The following is a 17,004-nucleotide window of genomic DNA, read 5'->3' on the forward strand; positions in this document are numbered from 1 at the left end:
TCTCCTTATCAATCTTGCACCTTCCGCAATGGGTTGCTCGCGTAAACGGACAGGACATGGCTGCGACAGACTTCCCAAATCCACCTTGGCTTTTATAGCCGTGGTCTCTCATCTTGATTACACGAAGTAATTTACAATTACTACTCTGAAATATGAATTACATCTGTAATAATCACATACATGTAATAGAATGTTAATAGTACATTTCCCTTTTTTAGGAAATGACCTGTATGTATCTGTGTGACATCAATAAAAGGATCAAGTGCTGCATTATCTTCAGTTACATTGATGTTATTTATTTATCGCTGTTGCTTTCGTATAAATGAAGCGGACATACCTGCGTGGCCGCGATCTAATCCTGTTTACATAAAGTAAACCTGCTCCCGAGCAGGTTTACGCTTACGGCTCTGTTGCTATGACAGCAAGTCCCGGATGAGCTTCGGGGAACCGACTGATCCAGGATCACGCGAAATCGTCAACAATCTAATCCGGCTAACCTACTTAGCGAGGTACGAAGAACGGGCCCCAGGACGGTCGTTTGATGAACGCAGTCAACTGTTTTATCAAGGGTGATATGCATCTTTGGGGTTGTGTTGTTCTTCAGCAACTGCATACTTATTGCCAAGTTCATTACCTACAAGTCACATATTTTAAACAATCAAGGCGGTATGGAGAGGAAGTACCAGAGCACCTCCATCCAGCCACCCGGTCCTCTCTCGAGGCCCCTGCTTGGCTTTACTCAGTCTCTGTTGCACAATCCTTTCACCCCACAACCGAAAACACCGGAACACCCTCCCCCAGTCCCCCGTCCAGTCTCGACACCTGTGTGTTGCGCGTTTTCAGTCTGTGTGGCGCAATCGGTTAGCGCGTTCGGCTGTTAACCGAAAGGTTGGTGGTTCAAGCCCACCCAGGGACGATATTACAGTTATTGCCAGGTAATGCAGAATCCTGCACAAACGTGCAGTGCGACAGTTATGTTGGTTATAACAATTGTGTTATAACCAGGACGGTCGTTTGATGAACGCAGTCAACTGTTTTATCAAGGGTGATATGCATCTTTGGGGTGGTGTTGTTCGTCCGCAACTGCATACTTGCTGCCAAGTATGTGTGACCTACAAGTCACATATTTTAAACAATCAAGGCGGTATGGAGAGGAAGTACCAGAGCACCTCCATCCAGCCACCCGGTCCTCTCTCGAGGCCCCTGCTTGGCTTTACTCAGTCTCTGTTGCACAATCGTTTACCCCACAACCAAAAACACCGGAACACCCTCCCCCAGTCCCCCGTGCAGTCTCGACACCTGTGTGTTGCAAGTTGTCAGTCTCTGTAGCGCAATCGGTTAGCGCGTTCGGCTGTTAACCGAAAGGTTGGTGGTTCAAGCCCACCCAGGGACGATATTACAGTTATTGCCAGGTAATGCAGAATCCTGCACAAACGTGCAGTGCGACAGTTATGTTGGTTATACCATGTTATAACAATTGTGTTATAACCAGGACGGTCGTTTGATGAACGCAGTCAACTGTTTTATCAAGGGTGATATGCATCTTTGGGGTGGTGTTGTTCGTCCGCAACTGCATACTTGCTGCCAAGTATGTGTGACCTACAAGTCACATATTTTAAACAATCAAGGCGGTATGGAGAGGAAGTACCAGAGCACCTCCATCCAGCCACCCGGTCCTCTCTCGAGGCCCCTGCTTGGCTTTACTCAGTCTCTGTTGCACAATCGTTTACCCCACAACCAAAAACACCGGAACACCCTCCCCCAGTCCCCCGTGCAGTCTCGACACCTGTGTGTTGCACGTTGTCAGTCTCTGTAGCGCAATCGGTTAGCGCGTTTGGCTGTTAACCGAAAGGTTGGTGGTTCAAGCCCACCCAGGGACGATATTACAGTTATTGCCAGGTAATGCAGAATCCTGCACAAACGTGCAGTGCGACAGTTATGTTGGTTATAACCAGGACGGTCGTTTGATGAACGCAGTCAACTGTTTTATCAAGGGTGATATGCATCTTTGGGGTGGTGTTGTTCTTCAGCAACTGCATACTTGCTGCCAAGTTCATTACCTACAAGTCACATTTTTTAAACAATTAAGGCGGTATGGAGAGGAAGTACCAGAGCACCTCCATCCAGCCACCCGGTCCTCTCTCGAGGCCCCTGCTTGGCTTTACTCAGTCTCTGTTGCACAATCGTTTACCCCACAACCAAAAACACCGGAACACCCTCCCCCAGTCCCCCGTGCAGTCTCGACACCTGTGTGTTGCATGTTGTCAGTCTCTGTAGCGCAATCGGTTAGCGCGTTCGGCTGTTAACCGAAAGGTTGGTGGTTCAAGCCCACCCAGGGACGATATTACAGTTATTGCCAGGTAATACAGAATCCTGCACAAACGTGCAGTGCAAGTGCTTCCCAAAAAAGCACTGATTTTGTTTCACAATAGCGTCCATGCTAGACTCGGTCATTTGATGAACGCAGTCAACTGTTTTATCAAGGGTGATATGCATCTTTGGGGTTGTGTTGTTCTTCAGCAACTGCATACTTATTGCCAAGTTCATTACCTACAAGTCACATATTTTAAACAATCAAGGCGGTATGGAGAGGAAGTACCAGAGCACCTCCATCCAGCCACCCGGTCCTCTCTCGAGGCCCCTGCTTGGCTTTACTCAGTCTCTGTTGCACAATCCTTTCACCCCACAACCGAAAACACCGGAACACCCTCCCCCAGTCCCCCGTCCAGTCTCGACACCTGTGTGTTGCGCGTTTTCAGTCTGTGTGGCGCAATCGGTTAGCGCGTTCGGCTGTTAACCGAAAGGTTGGTGGTTCAAGCCCACCCAGGGACGATATTACAGTTATTGCCAGGTAATGCAGAATCCTGCACAAACGTGCAGTGCGACAGTTATGTTGGTTATAACAATTGTGTTATAACCAGGACGGTCGTTTGATGAACGCAGTCAACTGTTTTATCAAGGGTGATATGCATCTTTGGGGTGGTGTTGTTCGTCCGCAACTGCATACTTGCTGCCAAGTATGTGTGACCTACAAGTCACATATTTTAAACAATCAAGGCGGTATGGAGAGGAAGTACCAGAGCACCTCCATCCAGCCACCCGGTCCTCTCTCGAGGCCCCTGCTTGGCTTTACTCAGTCTCTGTTGCACAATCGTTTACCCCACAACCGAAAACACCGGAACACCCTCCCCCAGTCCCCCGTGCAGTCTCGACACCTGTGTGTTGCACGTTGTCAGTCTCTGTAGCGCAATCGGTTAGCGCGTTCGGCTGTTAACCGAAAGGTTGGTGGTTCAAGCCCACCCAGGGACGATATTACAGTTATTGCCAGGTAATGCAGAATCCTGCACAAACGTGCAGTGCGACAGTTATGTTGGTTATACCATGTTATAACAATTGTGTTATAACCAGGACGGTCGTTTGATGAACGCAGTCAACTGTTTTATCAAGGGTGATATGCATCTTTGGGGTGGTGTTGTTCGTCCGCAACTGCATACTTGCTGCCAAGTATGTGTGACCTACAAGTCACATATTTTAAACAATCAAGGCGGTATGGAGAGGAAGTACCAGAGCACCTCCATCCAGCCACCCGGTCCTCTCTCGAGGCCCCTGCTTGGCTTTACTCAGTCTCTGTTGCACAATCGTTTACCCCACAACCAAAAACACCGGAACACCCTCCCCCAGTCCCCCGTGCAGTCTCGACACCTGTGTGTTGCACGTTGTCAGTCTCTGTAGCGCAATCGGTTAGCGCGTTCGGCTGTTAACCGAAAGGTTGGTGGTTCAAGCCCACCCAGGGACGATATTACAGTTATTGCCAGGTAATGCAGAATCCTGCACAAAAGTGCAGTGCGACAGTTATGTTGGTTATAACAATTGTGTTATAACCAGGACGGTCGTTTGATGAACGCAGTCAACTGTTTTATCAAGGGTGATATACATCTTTGGGGTGGTGTTGTTCGTCAGCAACTGCATACTTGCTGCCAAGTATGTGTGACCTACAAGTCACATATTTTAAACAATCAAGGCGGTATGGAGAGGAAGTACCAGAGCACCTCCATCCAGCCACCCGGTCCTCTCTCGAGGCCCCTGCTTGGCTTTACTCAGTCTCTGTTGCACAATCGTTTACCCCACAACCAAAAACACCGGAACACCCTCCCCCAGTCCCCCGTGCAGTCTCGACACCTGTGTGTTGCACGTTGTCAGTCTCTGTAGCGCAATCGGTTAGCGCGTTCGGCTGTTAACCGAAAGGTTGGTGGTTCAAGCCCACCTAGGGACGATATTACAGTTATTGCCAGGTAATGCAGAATCCTGCACAAACGTGCAGTGCGACAGTTATGTTGGTTATACCATGTTATAACAATTGTGTTATAACCAGGACGGTCGTTTCATGAACAAAGTCAACTGTTTTATCAAGGGTGATATGCATCTTTGGGGTGGTGTTGTTCGTCCGCAACTGCATACTTGCTGCCAAGTATGTGTGACCTACAAGTCACATATTTTAAACAATCAAGGCGGTATGGAGAGGAAGTACCAGAGCACCTCCATCCAGCCACCCGGTCCTCTCTCGAGGCCCCTGCTTGGCTTTACTCAGTCTCTGTTGCACAATCGTTTACCCCACAACCAAAAACACCGGAACACCCTCCCCCAGTCCCCCGTGCAGTCTCGACACCTGTGTGTTGCACGTTGTCAGTCTCTGTAGCGCAATCGGTTAGCGCGTTCGGCTGTTAACCGAAAGGTTGGTGGTTCAAGCCCACCCAGGGACGATATTACAGTTATTGCCAGGTAATGCAGAATCCTGCACAAACGTGCAGTGCGACAGTTATGTTGGTTATACCATGTTATAACAATTGTGTTATAACCAGGGGCCCGTTCTTCGTACGTCGCTTACTACATCCAAGATCAAATGACACATCCAAGATCAAATCATCGCGCTAACCGTGAGCTCGCTAATCCGGTTCCCCGAACACACCTGCTGTTGACGATTAGTACAGCTGGACGCAGTAATGTGACATCACTGGGTGTCATAAAAGGGGCTACGCATCGATAGTAGAAACATTGATCGGCAACCCTCTGATTGGTCGGCGAAAATGTCGAAGGAGCGCGCTCGGCTCGGTATTTTTCGGCAGCAGAGCAAGAACTCCTGAGTGAGGGATTTCAGGAGTTTCAGAGTTTAATCAGAACGCAAGGGAACACTGCAAAGGCTGCAAAAGCAAGGAGAGAGGGCTGGCAGAAAGTTGCTGACAAATTAAACTCGTAAGTAATTTAATAATAATAATAATAATATATTGGATTTATATAGCGCTTTTCAAGGCACCCAAAGCGCTTTACAATGCCACTATTCATTCACTCTCACATTCACACACTGGTGGAGGCAGCTACGGTTGTAGCCACAGCTGCCCTGGGGCAGACTGACAGAAGCGAGGCTGCCATATTGCGCCATCGGCCCCTCTGGCCAACACCAGTAGGCGGTAGGGTAGATTTATTATATTACACTATATTATCCAATATTATATTACATTATATTATATTGTTATATTATATCCTCTTTCACATTAGAGCCACAACAGGACCCACTAGAACATGGGAACAAGTAAAAGTGAAATATAAGAATATTCTACAGAATGGTAATATTTATCACTTATATTGCTTTTCGTCTCTTGGAAAGAGACCCTGAAATAATCTGTTTGTTTGTTTATAACAGCAACCAAGAAAAGGGCAGAGCAAAAAAAGACAGGTGGTGGTCCTGCACCCCCTCGTCAACAAGTTGGTTAAGTAAATAATATCCTCACGGGAAAATCGATATCTCTCAATGAGCACACTGTCGCGCTGAGCTAAAGGATCCTGTCTGTCCCGCAATATACGCTGAATTCTGAGGACTCTCCTTATCAATCTTGCACCTTCCGCAATGGGTTGCTCGCGTAAACGGACAGGACATGGCTGCGACAGACTTCCCAAATCCACCTTGGCTTTTATAGCCGTGGTCTCTCATCTTGATTACACGAAGTAATTTACAATTACTACTCTGAAATATGAATTACATCTGTAATAATCACATACATGTAATAGAATGTTAATAGTACATTTCCCTTTTTTAGGAAATGACCTGTATGTATCTGTGTGACATCAATAAAAGGATCAAGTGCTGCATTATCTTCAGTTACATTGATGTTATTTATTTATCGCTGTTGCTTTCGTATAAATGAAGCGGACATACCTGCGTGGCCGCGATCTAATCCTGTTTACATAAAGTAAACCTGCTCCCGAGCAGGTTTACGCTTACGGCTCTGTTGCTATGACAGCAAGTCCCGGATGAGCTTCGGGGAACCGACTGATCCAGGATCACGCGAAATCGTCAACAATCTAATCCGGCTAACCTACTTAGCGAGGTACGAAGAACGGGCCCCAGGACGGTCGTTTGATGAACGCAGTCAACTGTTTTATCAAGGGTGATATGCATCTTTGGGGTGGTGTTGTTCGTCCGCAACTGCATACTTGCTGCCAAGTATGTGTGACCTACAAGTCACATATTTTAAACAATCAAGGCGGTATGGAGAGGAAGTACCAGAGCACCTCCATCCAGCCACCCGGTCCTCTCTCGAGGCCCCTGCTTGGCTTTACTCAGTCTCTGTTGCACAATCGTTTACCCCACAACCGAAAACACCGGAACACCCTCCCCCAGTCCCCCGTGCAGTCTCGACACCTGTGTGTTGCACGTTGTCAGTCTCTGTAGCGCAATCGGTTAGCGCGTTCGGCTGTTAACCGAAAGGTTGGTGGTTCAAGCCCACCCAGGGACGATATTACAGTTATTGCCAGGTAATGCAGAATCCTGCACAAACGTGCAGTGCGACAGTTATGTTGGTTATAACCAGGACTGTCGTTTGATGAACGCAGTCAACTGTTTTATCAAGGGTGATATGCATCTTTGGGGTGGTGTTGTTCGTCCGCAACTGCATACTTGCTGCCAAGTTCATTACCTACAAGTCACATTTTTTAAACAATTAAGGCGGTATGGAGAGGAAGTACCAGAGCACCTCCATCCAGCCACCCGGTCCTCTCTCGAGGCCCCTGCTTGGCTTTACTCAGTCTCTGTTGCACAATCGTTTACCCCACAACCAAAAACACCGGAACACCCTCCCCCAGTCCCCCGTGCAGTCTCGACACCTGTGTGTTGCACGTTGTCAGTCTCTGTAGCGCAATCGGTTAGCGCGTTCAGCTGTTAACCGAAAGGTTGGTGGTTCAAGCCCACCCAGGGACGATATTACAGTTATTGCCAGGTAATGCAGAATCCTGCACAAACGTGCAGTGCAAGTGCTTCCCAAAAAAGCACTGATTTTGTTTCACAATAGCGTCCATGCTAGACTCGGTCATTTGATGAACGCAGTCAACTGTTTTATCAAGGGTGATATGCATCTTTGGGGTTGTGTTGTTCTTCAGCAACTGCATACTTATTGCCAAGTTCATTACCTACAAGTCACATATTTTAAACAATCAAGGCGGTATGGAGAGGAAGTACCAGAGCACCTCCATCCAGCCACCCGGTCCTCTCTCAAGGCCCCTGCTTGGCTTTACTCAGTCTCTGTTGCACAATCGTTTACCCCACAACCAAAAACACCGGAACACCCTCCCCCAGTCCCCCGTGCAGTCTCGACACCTGTGTGTTGCACGTTGTCAGTCTCTGTAGCGCAATCGGTTAGCGCGTTCGGCTGTTAACCGAAAGGTTGGTGGTTCAAGCCCACCCAGGGACGATATTACAGTTATTGCCAGGTAATGCAGAATCCTGCACAAACGTGCAGTGCGACAGTTATGTTGGTTATACCATGTTATAACAATTGTGTTATAACCAGGACGGTCGTTTGATGAACGCAGTCAACTGTTTTATCAAGGGTGATATGCATCTTTGGGGTGGTGTTGTTCGTCCGCAACTGCATACTTGCTGCCAAGTATGTGTGACCTACAAGTCACATATTTTAAACAATCAAGGCGGTATGGAGAGGAAGTACCAGAGCACCTCCATCCAGCCACCCGGTCCTCTCTCGAGGCCCCTGCTTGGCTTTACTCAGTCTCTGTTGCACAATCGTTTACCCCACAACCAAAAACACCGGAACACCCTCCCCCAGTCCCCCGTGCAGTCTCGACACCTGTGTGTTGCACGTTGTCAGTCTCTGTAGCGCAATCGGTTAGCGCGTTCAGCTGTTAACCGAAAGGTTGGTGGTTCAAGCCCACCCAGGGACGATATTACAGTTATTGCCAGGTAATGCAGAATCCTGCACAAACGTGCAGTGCGACAGTTATGTTGGTTATACCATGTTATAACAATTGTGTTATAACCAGGACGGTCGTTTCATGAACAAAGTCAACTGTTTTATCAAGGGTGATATGCATCTTTGGGGTGGTGTTGTTCGTCCGCAACTGCATACTTGCTGCCAAGTATGTGTGACCTACAAGTCACATATTTTAAACAATCAAGGCGGTATGGAGAGGAAGTACCAGAGCACCTCCATCCAGCCACCCGGTCCTCTCTCGAGGCCCCTGCTTGGCTTTACTCAGTCTCTGTTGCACAATCGTTTACCCCACAACCAAAAACACCGGAACACCCTCCCCCAGTCCCCCGTGCAGTCTCGACACCTGTGTGTTGCACGTTGTCAGTCTCTGTAGCGCAATCGGTTAGCGCGTTTGGCTGTTAACCGAAAGGTTGGTGGTTCAAGCCCACCCAGGGACGATATTACAGTTATTGCCAGGTAATGCAGAATCCTGCACAAACGTGCAGTGCGACAGTTATGTTGGTTATAACCAGGACGGTCGTTTGATGAACGCAGTCAACTGTTTTATCAAGGGTGATATGCATCTTTGGGGTGGTGTTGTTCGTCCGCAACTGCATACTTGCTGCCAAGTATGTGTGACCTACAAGTCACATATTTTAAACAATCAAGGCGGTATGGAGAGGAAGTACCAGAGCACCTCCATCCAGCCACCCGGTCCTCTCTCGAGGCCCCTGCTTGGCTTTACTCAGTCTCTGTTGCACAATCGTTTACCCCACAACCAAAAACACCGGAACACCCTCCCCCAGTCCCCCGTGCAGTCTCGACACCTGTGTGTTGCACGTTGTCAGTCTCTGTAGCGCAATCGGTTAGCGCGTTCGGCTGTTAACCGAAAGGTTGGTGGTTCAAGCCCACCCAGGGACGATATTACAGTTATTGCCAGGTAATGCAGAATCCTGCACAAACGTGCAGTGCGACAGTTATGTTGGTTATACCATGTTATAACAATTGTGTTATAACCAGGACGGTCGTTTGATGAACAAAGTCAACTGTTTTATCAAGGGTGATATGCATCTTTGGGGTGGTGTTGTTCGTCCGCAACTGCATACTTGCTGCCAAGTATGTGTGACCTACAAGTCACATATTTTAAACAATCAAGGCGGTATGGAGAGGAAGTACCAGAGCACCTCCATCCAGCCACCCGGTCCTCTCTCGAGGCCCCTGCTTGGCTTTACTCAGTCTCTGTTGCACAATCGTTTACCCCACAACCAAAAACACCGGAACACCCTCCCCCAGTCCCCCGTGCAGTCTCGACACCTGTGTGTTGCACGTTGTCAGTCTCTGTAGCGCAATCGGTTAGCGCGTTCGGCTGTTAACCGAAAGGTTGGTGGTTCAAGCCCACCCAGGGACGATATTACAGTTATTGCCAGGTAATGCAGAATCCTGCACAAACGTGCAGTGCGACAGTTATGTTGGTTATACCATGTTATAACAATTGTGTTATAACCAGGACGGTCGTTTGATGAACGCAGTCAACTGTTTTATCAAGGGTGATATGCATCTTTGGGGTGGTGTTGTTCGTCCGCAACTGCATACTTGCTGCCAAGTATGTGTGACCTACAAGTCACATATTTTAAACAATCAAGGCGGTATGGAGAGGAAGTACCAGAGCACCTCCATCCAGCCACCCGGTCCTCTCTCGAGGCCCCTGCTTGGCTTTACTCAGTCTCTGTTGCACAATCGTTTACCCCACAACCAAAAACACCGGAACACCCTCCCCCAGTCCCCCGTGCAGTCTCGACACCTGTGTGTTGCACGTTGTCAGTCTCTGTAGCGCAATCGGTTAGCGCGTTCGGCTGTTAACCGAAAGGTTGGTGGTTCAAGCCCACCCAGGGACGATATTACAGTTATTGCCAGGTAATGCAGAATCCTGCACAAACGTGCAGTGCGACAGTTATGTTGGTTATACCATGTTATAACAATTGTGTTATAACCAGGACGGTCGTTTGATGAACAAAGTCAACTGTTTTATCAAGGGTGATATGCATCTTTGGGGTGGTGTTGTTCGTCCGCAACTGCATACTTGCTGCCAAGTATGTGTGACCTACAAGTCACATATTTTAAACAATCAAGGCGGTATGGAGAGGAAGTACCAGAGCACCTCCATCCAGCCACCCGGTCCTCTCTCGAGGCCCCTGCTTGGCTTTACTCAGTCTCTGTTGCACAATCGTTTACCCCACAACCAAAAACACCGGAACACCCTCCCCCAGTCCCCCGTGCAGTCTCGACACCTGTGTGTTGCACGTTGTCAGTCTCTGTAGCGCAATCGGTTAGCGCGTTCGGCTGTTAACCGAAAGGTTGGTGGTTCAAGCCCACCCAGGGACGATATTACAGTTATTGCCAGGTAATGCAGAATCCTGCACAAACGTGCAGTGCGACAGTTATGTTGGTTATACCATGTTATAACAATTGTGTTATAACCAGGACGGTCGTTTGATGAACGCAGTCAACTGTTTTATCAAGGGTGATATGCATCTTTGGGGTGGTGTTGTTCGTCCGCAACTGCATACTTGCTGCCAAGTATGTGTGACCTACAAGTCACATATTTTAAACAATCAAGGCGGTATGGAGAGGAAGTACCAGAGCACCTCCATCCAGCCACCCGGTCCTCTCTCGAGGCCCCTGCTTGGCTTTACTCAGTCTCTGTTGCACAATCGTTTACCCCACAACCAAAAACACCGGAACACCCTCCCCCAGTCCCCCGTGCAGTCTCGACACCTGTGTGTTGCACGTTGTCAGTCTCTGTAGCGCAATCGGTTAGCGCGTTCGGCTGTTAACCGAAAGGTTGGTGGTTCAAGCCCACCCAGGGACGATATTACAGTTATTGCCAGGTAATGCAGAATCCTGCACAAACGTGCAGTGCGACAGTTATGTTGGTTATACCATGTTATAACAATTGTGTTATAACCAGGGGCCCGTTCTTCGTACGTCGCTTACTACATCCAAGATCAAATGACACATCCAAGATCAAATCATCGCGCTAACCGTGAGCTCGCTAATCCGGTTCCCCGAACACACCTGCTGTTGACGATTAGTACAGCTGGACGCAGTAATGTGACATCACTGGGTGTCATAAAAGGGGCTACGCATCGATAGTAGAAACATTGATCGGCAACCCTCTGATTGGTCGGCGAAAATGTCGAAGGAGCGCGCTCGGCTCGGTATTTTTCGGCAGCAGAGCAAGAACTCCTGAGTGAGGGATTTCAGGAGTTTCAGAGTTTAATCAGAACGCAAGGGAACACTGCAAAGGCTGCAAAAGCAAGGAGAGAGGGCTGGCAGAAAGTTGCTGACAAATTAAACTCGTAAGTAATTTAATAATAATAATAATAATATATTGGATTTATATAGCGCTTTTCAAGGCACCCAAAGCGCTTTACAATGCCACTATTCATTCACTCTCACATTCACACACTGGTGGAGGCAGCTACGGTTGTAGCCACAGCTGCCCTGGGGCAGACTGACAGAAGCGAGGCTGCCATATTGCGCCATCGGCCCCTCTGGCCAACACCAGTAGGCGGTAGGGTAGATTTATTATATTACACTATATTATCCAATATTATATTACATTATATTATATTGTTATATTATATCCTCTTTCACATTAGAGCCACAACAGGACCCACTAGAACATGGGAACAAGTAAAAGTGAAATATAAGAATATTCTACAGAATGGTAATATTTATCACTTATATTGCTTTTCGTCTCTTGGAAAGAGACCCTGAAATAATCTGTTTGTTTGTTTATAACAGCAACCAAGAAAAGGGCAGAGCAAAAAAAGACAGGTGGTGGTCCTGCACCCCCTCGTCAACAAGTTGGTTAAGTAAATAATATCCTCACGGGAAAATCGATATCTCTCAATGAGCACACTGTCGCGCTGAGCTAAAGGATCCTGTCTGTCCCGCAATATACGCTGAATTCTGAGGACTCTCCTTATCAATCTTGCACCTTCCGCAATGGGTTGCTCGCGTAAACGGACAGGACATGGCTGCGACAGACTTCCCAAATCCACCTTGGCTTTTATAGCCGTGGTCTCTCATCTTGATTACACGAAGTAATTTACAATTACTACTCTGAAATATGAATTACATCTGTAATAATCACATACATGTAATAGAATGTTAATAGTACATTTCCCTTTTTTAGGAAATGACCTGTATGTATCTGTGTGACATCAATAAAAGGATCAAGTGCTGCATTATCTTCAGTTACATTGATGTTATTTATTTATCGCTGTTGCTTTCGTATAAATGAAGCGGACATACCTGCGTGGCCGCGATCTAATCCTGTTTACATAAAGTAAACCTGCTCCCGAGCAGGTTTACGCTTACGGCTCTGTTGCTATGACAGCAAGTCCCGGATGAGCTTCGGGGAACCGACTGATCCAGGATCACGCGAAATCGTCAACAATCTAATCCGGCTAACCTACTTAGCGAGGTACGAAGAACGGGCCCCAGGACGGTCGTTTGATGAACGCAGTCAACTGTTTTATCAAGGGTGATATGCATCTTTGGGGTGGTGTTGTTCGTCCGCAACTGCATACTTGCTGCCAAGTATGTGTGACCTACAAGTCACATATTTTAAACAATCAAGGCGGTATGGAGAGGAAGTACCAGAGCACCTCCATCCAGCCACCCGGTCCTCTCTCGAGGCCCCTGCTTGGCTTTACTCAGTCTCTGTTGCACAATCGTTTACCCCACAACCGAAAACACCGGAACACCCTCCCCCAGTCCCCCGTGCAGTCTCGACACCTGTGTGTTGCACGTTGTCAGTCTCTGTAGCGCAATCGGTTAGCGCGTTCGGCTGTTAACCGAAAGGTTGGTGGTTCAAGCCCACCCAGGGACGATATTACAGTTATTGCCAGGTAATGCAGAATCCTGCACAAACGTGCAGTGCGACAGTTATGTTGGTTATAACCAGGACTGTCGTTTGATGAACGCAGTCAACTGTTTTATCAAGGGTGATATGCATCTTTGGGGTGGTGTTGTTCGTCCGCAACTGCATACTTGCTGCCAAGTTCATTACCTACAAGTCACATTTTTTAAACAATTAAGGCGGTATGGAGAGGAAGTACCAGAGCACCTCCATCCAGCCACCCGGTCCTCTCTCGAGGCCCCTGCTTGGCTTTACTCAGTCTCTGTTGCACAATCGTTTACCCCACAACCAAAAACACCGGAACACCCTCCCCCAGTCCCCCGTGCAGTCTCGACACCTGTGTGTTGCACGTTGTCAGTCTCTGTAGCGCAATCAGTTAGCGCGTTCGGCTGTTAACCGAAAGGTTGGTGGTTCAAGCCCACCCAGGGACGATATTACAGTTATTGCCAGGTAATGCAGAATCCTGCACAAACGTGCAGTGCGACAGTTATGTTGGTTATACCATGTCATAACAATTGTGTTATAACCAGGACGGTCGTTTCATGAACAAAGTCAACTGTTTTATCAAGGGTGATATGCATCTTTGGGGTGGTGTTGTTCGTCCGCAACTGCATACTTGCTGCCAAGTATGTGTGACCTACAAGTCACATATTTTAAACAATCAAGGCGGTATGGAGAGGAAGTACCAGAGCACCTCCATCCAGCCACCCGGTCCTCTCTCGAGGCCCCTGCTTGGCTTTACTCAGTCTCTGTTGCACAATCGTTTACCCCACAACCAAAAACACCGGAACACCCTCCCCCAGTCCCCCGTGCAGTCTCGACACCTGTGTGTTGCACGTTGTCAGTCTCTGTAGCGCAATCGGTTAGCGCGTTCGGCTGTTAACCGAAAGGTTGGTGGTTCAAGCCCACCCAGGGACGATATTACAGTTATTGCCAGGTAATGCAGAATCCTGCACAAACGTGCAGTGCGACAGTTATGTTGGTTATACCATGTTATAACAATTGTGTTATAACCAGGGGCCCGTTCTTCGTACGTCGCTTACTACATCCAAGATCAAATGACACATCCAAGATCAAATCATCGCGCTAACCGTGAGCTCGCTAATCCGGTTCCCCGAACACACCTGCTGTTGACGATTAGTACAGCTGGACGCAGTAATGTGACATCACTGGGTGTCATAAAAGGGGCTACGCATCGATAGTAGAAACATTGATCGGCAACCCTCTGATTGGTCGGCGAAAATGTCGAAGGAGCGCGCTCGGCTCGGTATTTTTCGGCAGCAGAGCAAGAACTCCTGAGTGAGGGATTTCAGGAGTTTCAGAGTTTAATCAGAACGCAAGGGAACACTGCAAAGGCTGCAAAAGCAAGGAGAGAGGGCTGGCAGAAAGTTGCTGACAAATTAAACTCGTAAGTAATTTAATAATAATAATAATAATATATTGGATTTATATAGCGCTTTTCAAGGCACCCAAAGCGCTTTACAATGCCACTATTCATTCACTCTCACATTCACACACTGGTGGAGGCAGCTACGGTTGTAGCCACAGCTGCCCTGGGGCAGACTGACAGAAGCGAGGCTGCCATATTGCGCCATCGCCCCCTCTGGCCAACACCAGTAGGCGGTAGGGTAGATTTATTATATTACACTATATTATCCAATATTATATTACATTATATTATATTGTTATATTATATCCTCTTTCACATTAGAGCCACAACAGGACCCACTAGAACATGGGAACAAGTAAAAGTGAAATATAAGAATATTCTACAGAATGGTAATATTTATCACTTATATTGCTTTTCGTCTCTTGGAAAGAGACCCTGGAATAATCTGTTTGTTTGTTCATAACAGCAACCAAGAAAAGGGCAGAGCAAAAAAAGACAGGTGGTGGTCCTGCACCCCCTCGTCAACAAGTTGGTTAAGTAAATAATATCCTCACGGGAAAATCGATATCTCTCAATGAGCACACTGTCGCGCTGAGCTAAAGGATCCTGTCTGTCCCGCAATATACGCTGAATTCTGAGGACTCTCCTTATCAATCTTGCACCTTCCGCAATGGGTGGCTCGCGTAAACGGACAGGACATGGCTGCGACAGACTTCCCAAATCCACCTTGGCTTTTATAGCCGTGGTCTCTCATCTTGATTACACGAAGTAATTTACAATTACTACTCTGAAATATGAATTACATCTGTAATAATCACATACATGTAATAGAATGTTAATAGTACATTTCCCTTTTTTAGGAAATGACCTGTATGTATCTGTGTGACATCAATAAAAGGATCAAGTGCTGCATTATCTTCAGTTACATTGATGTTATTTATTTATCGCTGTTGCTTTCGTATAAATGAAGCGGACATACCTGCGTGGCCGCGATCTAATCCTGTTTACATAAAGTAAACCTGCTCCCGAGCAGGTTTACGCTTACGGCTCTGTTGCTATGACAGCAAGTCCCGGATGAGCTTCGGGGAACCGACTGATCCAGGATCACGCGAAATCGTCAACAATCTAATCCGGCTAACCTACTTAGCGAGGTACGAAGAACGGGCCCCAGGACGGTCGTTTGATGAACGCAGTCAACTGTTTTATCAAGGGTGATATGCATCTTTGGGGTGGTGTTGTTCGTCCGCAACTGCATACTTGCTGCCAAGTTCATTACCTACAAGTCACATTTTTTAAACAATTAAGGCGGTATGGAGAGGAAGTACCAGAGCACCTCCATCCAGCCACCCGGTCCTCTCTCGAGGCCCCTGCTTGGCTTTACTCAGTCTCTGTTGCACAATCGTTTACCCCACAACCAAAAACACCGGAACACCCTCCCCCAGTCCCCCGTGCAGTCTCGACACCTGTGTGTTGCACGTTGTCAGTCTCTGTAGCGCAATCGGTTAGCGCATTCGGCTGTTAACCGAAAGGTTGGTGGTTCAAGCCCACCCAGGGACGATATTACAGTTATTGCCAGGTAATGCAGAATCCTGCACAAACGTGCAGTGCAAGTGCTTCCCAAAAAAGCACTGATTTTGTTTCACAATAGCGTCCATGCTAGACTCGGTCATTTGATGAACGCAGTCAACTGTTTTATCAAGGGTGATATGCATCTTTGGGGTTGTGTTGTTCTTCAGCAACTGCATACTTATTGCCAAGTTCATTACCTACAAGTCACATATTTTAAACAATCAAGGCGGTATGGAGAGGAAGTACCAGAGCACCTCCATCCAGCCACCCGGTCCTCTCTCGAGGCCCCTGCTTGGCTTTACTCAGTCTCTGTTGCACAATCCTTTCACCCCACAACCGAAAACACCGGAACACCCTCCCCCAGTCCCCCGTCCAGTCTCGACACCTGTGTGTTGCGCGTTTTCAGTCTGTGTGGCGCAATCGGTTAGCGCGTTCGGCTGTTAACCGAAAGGTTGGTGGTTCAAGCCCACCCAGGGACGATATTACAGTTATTGCCAGGTAATGCAGAATCCTGCACAAACGTGCAGTGCGACAGTTATGTTGGTTATACCATGTTATAACAATTGTGTTATAACCAGGACTGTCGTTTGATGAACGCAGTCAACTGTTTTATCAAGGGTGATATGCATCTTTGGGGTGGTGTTGTTCGTCCGCAACTGCATACTTGCTGCCAAGTTCATTACCTACAAGTCACATTTTTTAAACAATTAAGGCGGTATGGAGAGGAAGTACCAGAGCACCTCCATCCAGCCACCCGGTCCTCTCTCGAGGCCCCTGCTTGGCTTTACTCAGTCTCTGTTGCACAATCGTTTACCCCACAACCAAAAACACCGGAACACCCTCCCCCAGTCCCCCGT

General features: G+C 47.7%; 20 non-coding genes across 20 annotated transcripts; all 20 read left to right on the forward strand.

Moving 5' to 3' along the window:
* Nucleotides 1-1,319: 1,319 nt before the first annotated feature.
* Nucleotides 1,320-1,393, forward strand: trnan-guu (transfer RNA asparagine (anticodon GUU)). The gene has a single exon. It is a non-coding gene; the product is annotated as a tRNA-Asn (tRNA).
* A 413-nt stretch (nt 1,394-1,806) lies between these two features.
* trnan-guu (transfer RNA asparagine (anticodon GUU)) lies at nt 1,807-1,880 on the forward strand. Its single transcript has one exon. It is a non-coding gene; the product is annotated as a tRNA-Asn (tRNA).
* Nucleotides 1,881-2,267: 387 nt separating this feature from the next.
* trnan-guu (transfer RNA asparagine (anticodon GUU)) lies at nt 2,268-2,341 on the forward strand. Its single transcript has one exon. It is a non-coding gene; the product is annotated as a tRNA-Asn (tRNA).
* Nucleotides 2,342-2,758: 417 nt separating this feature from the next.
* Nucleotides 2,759-2,832, forward strand: trnan-guu (transfer RNA asparagine (anticodon GUU)). Its single transcript has one exon. It is a non-coding gene; the product is annotated as a tRNA-Asn (tRNA).
* A 403-nt stretch (nt 2,833-3,235) lies between these two features.
* Nucleotides 3,236-3,309, forward strand: trnan-guu (transfer RNA asparagine (anticodon GUU)). Its single transcript has one exon. It is a non-coding gene; the product is annotated as a tRNA-Asn (tRNA).
* A 413-nt stretch (nt 3,310-3,722) lies between these two features.
* Nucleotides 3,723-3,796, forward strand: trnan-guu (transfer RNA asparagine (anticodon GUU)). Its single transcript has one exon. It is a non-coding gene; the product is annotated as a tRNA-Asn (tRNA).
* A 403-nt stretch (nt 3,797-4,199) lies between these two features.
* On the forward strand, nt 4,200-4,273 carry trnan-guu (transfer RNA asparagine (anticodon GUU)). The gene has a single exon. It is a non-coding gene; the product is annotated as a tRNA-Asn (tRNA).
* Nucleotides 4,274-4,686: 413 nt separating this feature from the next.
* On the forward strand, nt 4,687-4,760 carry trnan-guu (transfer RNA asparagine (anticodon GUU)). Its single transcript has one exon. It is a non-coding gene; the product is annotated as a tRNA-Asn (tRNA).
* Nucleotides 4,761-6,717: 1,957 nt separating this feature from the next.
* Nucleotides 6,718-6,791, forward strand: trnan-guu (transfer RNA asparagine (anticodon GUU)). The gene has a single exon. It is a non-coding gene; the product is annotated as a tRNA-Asn (tRNA).
* An 877-nt stretch (nt 6,792-7,668) lies between these two features.
* trnan-guu (transfer RNA asparagine (anticodon GUU)) lies at nt 7,669-7,742 on the forward strand. The gene has a single exon. It is a non-coding gene; the product is annotated as a tRNA-Asn (tRNA).
* Nucleotides 7,743-8,642: 900 nt separating this feature from the next.
* Nucleotides 8,643-8,716, forward strand: trnan-guu (transfer RNA asparagine (anticodon GUU)). The gene has a single exon. It is a non-coding gene; the product is annotated as a tRNA-Asn (tRNA).
* A 389-nt stretch (nt 8,717-9,105) lies between these two features.
* trnan-guu (transfer RNA asparagine (anticodon GUU)) lies at nt 9,106-9,179 on the forward strand. The gene has a single exon. It is a non-coding gene; the product is annotated as a tRNA-Asn (tRNA).
* A 413-nt stretch (nt 9,180-9,592) lies between these two features.
* trnan-guu (transfer RNA asparagine (anticodon GUU)) lies at nt 9,593-9,666 on the forward strand. The gene has a single exon. It is a non-coding gene; the product is annotated as a tRNA-Asn (tRNA).
* A 413-nt stretch (nt 9,667-10,079) lies between these two features.
* trnan-guu (transfer RNA asparagine (anticodon GUU)) lies at nt 10,080-10,153 on the forward strand. The gene has a single exon. It is a non-coding gene; the product is annotated as a tRNA-Asn (tRNA).
* Nucleotides 10,154-10,566: 413 nt separating this feature from the next.
* Nucleotides 10,567-10,640, forward strand: trnan-guu (transfer RNA asparagine (anticodon GUU)). The gene has a single exon. It is a non-coding gene; the product is annotated as a tRNA-Asn (tRNA).
* A 413-nt stretch (nt 10,641-11,053) lies between these two features.
* On the forward strand, nt 11,054-11,127 carry trnan-guu (transfer RNA asparagine (anticodon GUU)). Its single transcript has one exon. It is a non-coding gene; the product is annotated as a tRNA-Asn (tRNA).
* Nucleotides 11,128-13,084: 1,957 nt separating this feature from the next.
* trnan-guu (transfer RNA asparagine (anticodon GUU)) lies at nt 13,085-13,158 on the forward strand. The gene has a single exon. It is a non-coding gene; the product is annotated as a tRNA-Asn (tRNA).
* An 874-nt stretch (nt 13,159-14,032) lies between these two features.
* Nucleotides 14,033-14,106, forward strand: trnan-guu (transfer RNA asparagine (anticodon GUU)). The gene has a single exon. It is a non-coding gene; the product is annotated as a tRNA-Asn (tRNA).
* A 1,955-nt stretch (nt 14,107-16,061) lies between these two features.
* Nucleotides 16,062-16,135, forward strand: trnan-guu (transfer RNA asparagine (anticodon GUU)). Its single transcript has one exon. It is a non-coding gene; the product is annotated as a tRNA-Asn (tRNA).
* A 417-nt stretch (nt 16,136-16,552) lies between these two features.
* trnan-guu (transfer RNA asparagine (anticodon GUU)) lies at nt 16,553-16,626 on the forward strand. Its single transcript has one exon. It is a non-coding gene; the product is annotated as a tRNA-Asn (tRNA).
* The last annotated feature ends 378 nt before the right edge of the window (nt 16,627-17,004 follow it).

Source organism: Rhamphochromis longiceps, linkage group LG3, assembly GCF_057381845.1.
Source record: "Rhamphochromis longiceps isolate RC_006_pf linkage group LG3, R_longiceps_female_GT1.1, whole genome shotgun sequence".
Classification (NCBI taxonomy): Eukaryota; Metazoa; Chordata; class Actinopteri; order Cichliformes; family Cichlidae; genus Rhamphochromis; species Rhamphochromis longiceps.